Raw genomic sequence first — 8049 nt, 5'->3', positions numbered from 1 at the left:
GTCACCTCGCCCCGGGCCCACACCTGTCAGCGAGCAGTGTCCACTGGGGCATGTGGCTCCCTGGCCGAAAGCTGCTGTAGGTCAGAGCACTGTCACCCCTCCCTGCCAGAGGCTGGGCCTCCGCCCCAGGCCTGGCTGCTGCCCTTTGTGGAATAAAGTCGCCTGCGACCCAGGCCGAGCAGCTCTGACATGTGAGGCTGGAATCCGGGCCGAACGACAGGATGCTCGGGGATGAAAGCGCCTTCCGGGGCGGGCCGAGGGGGCAAAGGGAACTCTCTGCGAGTGACTTTTGTTGAGCGTCTACTGGTGCCAGGCCCTAAGGCAGGCCTGGGGGCCGAGGAGCGGGGAAGGACAGAAAGGTGGGCACCAACACAGGGCCAAACGCCAGGCACAAAAAGCTGGTCACGGGGCGTGGGGGCCTCCCCACTGACCGCCTCTTACCCCCACAAGCCAGGGGCCAGCGCCCCTTCCGGGGGGCAAAGCGGAGCCTGAGCATTGAAGGGGCTCACCAAGGTCAAGACTATTAAACATCAGGGCGGGATGGGGGGCGAGGCCTGCAGACCCCCAAGCCCAGGGCTCGCCTGTGTGAGACGGTGGCCAGAGACGGGCCCCCAGGGTCCCTGGCCACTGAGCAAAGGCTCCAGGGCCTAGAAAACCCAAGGTTCTGACGTCTCCCGTTTCCAAGAGCGGAAATCCGAGCGCTGGCACCTCCGAGCCCCCTTCCTATCTGCCCCTGCTGTCCCAGGCGGGGACGGCCGCTGGGAAAAGCTGCCCCCTGCTCCCAGCTCCGCCGTGGACTGTTCTCTCCCACCCGAGTTTCCAGCCTCAAAAGGAAGTGCCCCCCGCGCACACGCACACACGCACGCACACGCACGCACACGCACACACACGCACACACACATGCACGCACACACATGCGCGCACACACGCACACGCACACACACACGTGTCTGGGTGGGGGACAGTCGGGGGGAAACGCACGTAAGGGAGGGCTTGCAACTTGCCCTGAATATAAAGCAGCACCAGCCTTTGGTGGGCCGGAGACCTCCTGAGCAGAAAGGGGGGTCTCATTAGCATAACTCCATTCGTTCAGTCACCTCACAAATCTCAGTTATGGGCTGAATCGAGCCGTTCCCCCCATCCACATATTTAAGCCCTAAACCCCAGCCCCTCGAAATGGAGCTATAATTAGAGATCCAGTCTTGGAAGAGGTGATCGAGGTAAAATGAGGTGAGATGGGTGGGCCCTAATCCAACATGACGGTGTCCTCATACAAAGAGGTCAGGACGGAGGCACACCCAGAAGGGCGACTGTCTACACGGGTACACGCCAAGCGGAGAGGCCTCAGGAGGACCCACGCTGCCGACACCTCCACCTGGGACTTCCGGCCCCCAGGACCGAGAGACCATAGTGTCTGTGCACTTGCTATGGTGGCCCCAGCAGAGTGACACAGCCCCTGACGCCCACGTGGCTGAGCCAGGCGCCGCTCGGACTGCTTTGTGCGTTAACTCGCTTTGTCTACCTGGCGACCCTATGAAACACGTCCTACTATTGACCCATTTTGCAAAACTGGAAACTGAGGCACAGGGCAGATAAGTCCTGGCTAGGGGCTGGGGATAAAGAGATGGCCACACATGGCCCCCACCCCCAAGAACCTTGCTCTCTGGTCCAGGGGCTCAGGAGCACACAGGTGGGGGTCCCCGCTCGCCGAACCTGGGAGAACAGTTTAGCTTTTGGCAAGCAGAGAGGACAGGGCGTAGAACCTTCCAGGTGGAGGCACAGAAGGAGGCAAGGCTCAGCAATGCTGGGAGCGTAGCACTTTGAGGAAAACAGGAAGGGAGGAGCCCCAGGAATAAGACCTTGGGGTCACCTGAGAGGAGCCTCTAAGGCTTGGCTGAGTGAATGCGAGGGGGAAGGTGTGACATGTGGGGACGGTGAGGGTCCGGAGGTGGGGACGGTGAGGGTCCGGAGGTGGGCAGGCAGGACCGGCTCTGTGACGGTGGCTGCCCAGGGGCACCCGGGCACTGACCTGGCATCGGGCCCCCGCAGGGGCGGGAGGGGGAGCAGACGTCAGAGCTGGTCAGAAGCAGCTCCCTCCACCTGGTGCCTCTAAGGCCCAGAGAGGCTGAGTCACCTGCAGAAGGCCACACAGCATCTGGTGGCAGGGCCTTCTCACCACCACCTGGGTGAGCCCCTTCTCTCCAAAGAAAGGAAGGAGACACCCCAACGGCCCCACATGGTCTCCGGGACTCAGGATTCTCCCCTCCCAGACACGACGGCCCAGCCCCACCTCCAGGTCTGGACTGTCCTCGGCCCCGTGCAGGAAGACGGGTCTGCCTAGGGACATAAATCTGGTTACACTCAGTCTTGGCCACCAGGCCGCTGGCCCGGGGGAGTGGGGGGTCGGGGAGGGGCGGAAGGCAGGCAGCCACACCAGTCGAAGGGAGGCAGGAGCCTGGGCAGAGGCAAAACCCAGTGGCCTGTCTGCCCGAGGCCACCTACGGGTCCAAGGGAACATGCTGGGATGGAGGGTAATAAACTCCCACCGGAAATGGCTCCGCAGCAACTGTGTGTGTGTGTGCGCGTGTGCACGTGTGTGTGTGTGTGTCCATATGTGTGTGTCCGTGCGTGTGCATGCGTGTGTGATGTGTGCATGCGTATGTATGTGTGCGCATATGTATGTGTGTACATGTGTGCATGTGTGTGTGCACGTGTGTGCGTGCGTGTGCATGCATATGTGCGCTGTGTGTGTGTGTGTGTGTGTGTGGTGGGGGAGGGGGTCCTTTTAGATGCCGTGTGCCTCGGGACCAAACCAGGAGAAGAGCATCTCCTTATGCTGCCCTCAAGAAGCTGCGAGCCCCTGGGAGACGGCCCTTACGCCCCAGTTCCCAGGACTGGTGACAATGACAACTGCAGGCGGAACTGGTTCAGGGCTCAGCCAAACAAAGGCTCCAAGCCAGCTGGTCTGGCTGACCTCGCTCCAGCCGCAGCCCCAGGAGAGTGGTTCTCGCCCACGACTGCCCGTGTGACAGGGCAGTATCCTGGGCTGACCGTCCTGGCAATGCCCATGACAGGCCAGGCTCCAGGCTTCTCATGGACCCCAGCAAGGAGGCTCAATGTCCCATGTACAGGAGAGGAAAGTGATGCCCAGTGTGACAAGAGGCCTTGATGAATCCCCACAGGAGGAAGAAGGGAAGAGGCCAGGGTGATGGAGGGTGAGCCGAGACGAGCGGGGGTGGGGGGGCGGACAGCCCCAGGCCCTCGCCGTCCCCTCATCCTGCAGGTCAGCAGGGCAGAGGGCACCAGGGCCCCCGGGGAACCTACTTGTCTTGTCAGCAGGACTCACCCCACAGCTCCTTAAAAGGTTTCTGCCCCTCCCTGTCTGCCCCTGTCTGCCTCTGCCTGTCTCTACCTGGCCGTCACAGGCACACACAGCCCTCCCACCAGGGGGTTTCAGGGCTGTGTGGCAGGCCCTTCGTGACAGGCCAAGGGCCCAGCACAAACCATCACACCCCCGATGTGCTGCCTCCCCACCAACGCGGCCTTGCTTCAGGCCTCCCTCCTGATCATGCCGTCAGCTGCCCCGCTGGGCCCCGCCCTCAGCCTGGCCCCCTGACTCCTTGCGGGCCTGCTCGGCGGGGTCTGGACGCAGCAGGCCTCCGGCATGCTCCCGGGAGCTGGGAACTCCCTGCACTGGACTGGCTCAGGATGCTCCTCCGAGGTCTGTCATTGAGTGGGTGGACCCTGGAAACTGCCTTCCCATTCTGGATGGGGGAAACTGAGGCACAGTGTGGCCGTGGGATAGATCACAGATCCTAGCTGGTCTGTGGAGGGGCCTCCCAGCCACCAGGCCCGGCTGCCCCTTCTGCTGAGGGCCTGGGTTGGGCCCCAGGTCACTTCACTCACTCGCTCACTCATTTCTTCATGCATTCATTCTACCAATCACTTCATTTATTCATTCCCTCCATCATTCCCTCATTCACTCACTCACTCACTCACTCTGTGGCTGAGGGACGCCTCCCACGTGCCAGGCCCCCTTCAGGTGCTGGACACAAGCTGAGAGAGCCCTGGACGCCTGGGGCACATATGCTCTGGGCGGAGCAGCCACAGGTTGGATCATTAGGCAAAGAACTTACAGCTGTGCCGAGCGTGGTGGGGGGCGGGGCAAGGGGCCTCCAGATGGTGTGGCTGGTGGGGGGAAGGCAGGGAGCCCTGGGCGCACCGGATCAGCTAGCCGGGCCGGCCACTGCTGAGCAGGCATGGCGGGGGGAGGGTCTTCATCAAGCCCAGCCACTGCTGGGGCCTCGGCATCAGGGAAAGGCCGGGGGACTGGGGACAGAGGTGGGCCCTCCCGACTGATTTCCACCCCTGCAGCGGGCGGCACTCAGCAGTGTGACACCTGGGCACTTGGTACCACCAGGTGAGACTTGTGAGCCAGAGAAGACCCTCCCACCCACCCCACCCCACCCCAGACACGGAGGAGGAAACTGAGGTCCGGGGCGGGGCAGACGGGCCTGGGGTCACAGCGGGTCCACAGACCCGGAGCCGGAGCCCGGATCTCGCAGGCCCCGCCCCTCACCATCACAGGACCCCCGTCACCCCCAGAGAAACCTTCACTGCAAACAGGAAGACGAGCCTGCCCCATGCATCCTGTCCTGTGGGCCCCCATCTTTGGGTGGTTTGAGGGGTGAGGAGGGGGGCAAACAGTTTTGTTTAACTAACCTCAAGGACCAAGAATTTCCAGATGTTTCCCAGTGGCCGCCCCTCCCCACCTGGCCCCAGTGCCTTCCTCATGAACTTCCCTCTGGGCGAGAGGGGGTGGTTCCCGCGGGGTCTCGGGTGTGAAGGAATGTCTGGCCGGCCATCGGATTCCTGGAAAACTAGAGTCATTTTCCAGGGCGAAGACCGCTGGGGAAAACTCAGAATCCACCTACAAGGGGCCTGACCTCGGGGGCTGGCGGGGGAAGGGGATGTGGAGGAGGACGTGGGGGAGGGGCCTGGGTTCCAGCCCATGCGCCCACCCACGTGACGACTAAGGCTCCAACTAAGGCTCCAACTAAGGCTCCGCGGACAGATCGACGAGTCAGCGACTCAATGAGCGAACAGACAATGCCAAAGCTGAACACTGTGCCCCACGCACCACCCGTCTGAGCAAAGCTCGGGGTCGTGGCAGCCCTGTCGAGGGACAGAGGCACAGCACCATGCAGAAGTTTCCCCCACCCATGAGCTCGCGGCAAAAACGAGGCTTTGCATCTTGGTCGTCTTTGGGAACGTCCCTTACGGGGGTGCTAGTGGGGGAGAGGGAGGAGGAAAGCAGAAATCTCCCTGTGGGTACGTGAACTTGAAGTCCAGTCTTTCTCTCTACCTGGCCACGCCCATGATGTGTAGTCGGCTCTGAGGGCCACACCCGAGACGCTCGGGGGCTGCGAGACTGGCCATAACAGCAAAACTACGGGGGAACAAAGCACGAAGTGACCCCTGAAGGGAAACAGATGAACTGGGTTATTCACACACTGGAGTCCCACCTCTCAACAGGGACCCGTTTCATAAACACAACTCTGACGGACAGTCAGCTGCGGCCACTCGTGTGGACGGAAAGCAGAGCGCAGAGGCATCCTTTGTTTATGGACACGGGCGGATGCCGTGAAGCCACGAAAACGTGGACGAGCCTGGAACACATCAGCGTGAGGGCGGAGGTCACGTGGTGGGGGAGGGGGACGCCTCTGCAGAGTCCCTAAGGGTTCCCTTTCAACAGTCTGAAACACATTTGCGAAACGAAACGCATTTGCAAAACGTTAACATCTGCCTAATGTCCCAGGTCAGTTACATTGTTTCCCACAGTTCGAACTGTTTCCTGACGGCGAAGTGTTAGTTTAGGACCCATCTCTGCATCCTCTGGGCAGGTGGCAGGAACCCGGAGCCCGGGTCCCTGTCCCGAGCCTGCCTCCCTGGCTGAGGACCCCGGATGCTCACTTGGATGGCCTTGTTTTGAAGTCTGAGAGCCCAATAAGTGGATTGATCTAATTCTGACTTGTGGCTATCCCCCGCGGAAAACGCAACTGTTTCCAGGCTGGGAGGAATAAAAAGCGATCGAAGACAGCTACGCACACGCTGGCTGAACCCGAGGACGGTGGTTCGACCCCTCTGAGCATCTGTTTTCTCATCTGGTTGAGGATGGGTGTTGGGATCCGCCTCACAAGGTTGTCCTAGAGAAGCTATCGTATTTAAAAGTTGCACAGTTAACACGGGGTCCTGAGTGTGGTGACAAAGAAAGGGAGGACAAGCCACCGTGAGGTCGGTCCCACGAGCCAGGGCCCCGGCATCACCAGGTCCCGACAGCGAGCACCGTCAGGGCCGGCAGCCCCTCTAAGGGCCAGAACAGGGGCCCCCGGCCCGGCGCCTCCATCGGGCACCTCCGCTCTCTCACGGACCCCACCCTCGTCTTGCAAAACGAAAAGGAACCTCCTGCCATGGTGCTTCTCAGAAAGGTCCCTGTGTCCCCAGCCCCGCCCCCCGCTCAGCCCCTCACTACAGGCCTTCCCCTTCGAGTGGAGTCTTCCTGCCCAAGGACCAATAATTGGGTCGATGAACTGGTTCAGACACCAGGACTTCAGGACGGAGGGCCAGGCCTGCCACGCTGCTGCACGAGCATGGTGGAGCAGGGAGCCCTGGACTCATGGTCTCGACCCTGATGGCCAGACGCTTGGAAGGCTGTGGGAAACTAGGGGAGGGAGGGGCCTGTCCCTGTACCAGTGGTAGACGGGAGTGGGGGACAAATGCCCAGTGACTCCTCGTCAAAGGCCCTGTGCTGCTGCCTTCCCGTCTGGCCACAAAGCCCCACTCCCCTCAGACGGCCCCTGTGCCCCCCAAACACATCACTCGCTGTCTGTGCCTTGTCTCGGGGTCTCCTCCTGGGGGAACCCAACCACAGTGCTGTCCCCAAGGGAGTGCGTGTGGCGAGGCCTGCCGGGGGCCCGTCTCAGAAGATGGCCGGACCGGGTTAAGCTGCACGTGTAATCACTTAAGACGAGGTCACACTGGGACAGGGTGGGGCCCTAACCCAATAAAACTAGTGTCTTATAACAAGGGGACATTCGAACACGGAGACACAGGGAGAGGGCGATGTGAGATGCAGGCAGAAATTGGGGTGATGTGTCTACAGGCCCAGGAGCGCCAAGGCTGCCTGCGAACCCCAGCAGCTGGGAGAGAGGCGCAGGACAGATCCCCCCAGAGCCTCGGATGGAACCAGCCCTGCCGACACCTCGGTCCCAGGCTCCCGGCCTCCAGAACCGGGGGGACAAGTGCCACTACTGCCCCTTCCATCGTGAAGCCACCGTTTCCCCTCCCTCCTGGGAGGAGGGCCGGCTGTCCCCTCACGCCAGCTGGGGCTCCCCCTCGTCCCCTGCCCCCTCCCTCGCCCTCGCGGCCCTGGCGATGGCCCCGTCCCCCGTCCTCCGTGTCCCTTCTCCATCCTCCGAGCCACGCCGTGGATCAGCACTCGCCTCTCACTGATGTCACAACAGCAGCCCAACAGGTCTGCCGGCCCGTCTCCCGCCCCCAGACCGGCTGCCCATGGGCTCAGGTCAAACGCTTGGCGGGCCCCTGACACCCCTGTCACATTCCAGGCCAGCTGGCAGCACGTCCTGCTGGCTCTGGTCAGAAGGATGCAGAACGCACGGCCAGCTGCCCGCCTCTGCCACGCAGGCCGCCGTCGCCTCTCACCTGGAAACCGGCGGTGGCCTCTAACTCGCCCTGACCGGCTCTCCCGGCGTCCAGCCCGGCCTCCCCGCTCTCCCTGCCCCCACCTGCCTCGGGACCTCTGCACAGGCTGGTCCCGCTGCCTGCTGCACACCTGGCACCCGCCCACACCTCCTCTAAGCTTTCACTCAGATACTGTCGAAACGTCGAGGCCTCCCTACCCGCCCCTCCCGACTTCTGACACCTCCCCCGACGCCCGACACCCCCCGACGCCCGACACCCCCCCCGACGCCCGACACCTCCCCAAAACTCTGCACCTTCTCTTCCCCTCACTCAACACCTTCCTCCTTT

The sequence above is a fragment of the Pteropus vampyrus genome, unplaced genomic scaffold (assembly GCF_000151845.1).
Source record: "Pteropus vampyrus isolate Shadow unplaced genomic scaffold, Pvam_2.0 Scaffold346, whole genome shotgun sequence".
Lineage (NCBI taxonomy): Eukaryota > Metazoa > Chordata > Mammalia > Chiroptera > Pteropodidae > Pteropus > Pteropus vampyrus.
Note: the sequence above shows the minus strand (reverse complement) of the source record.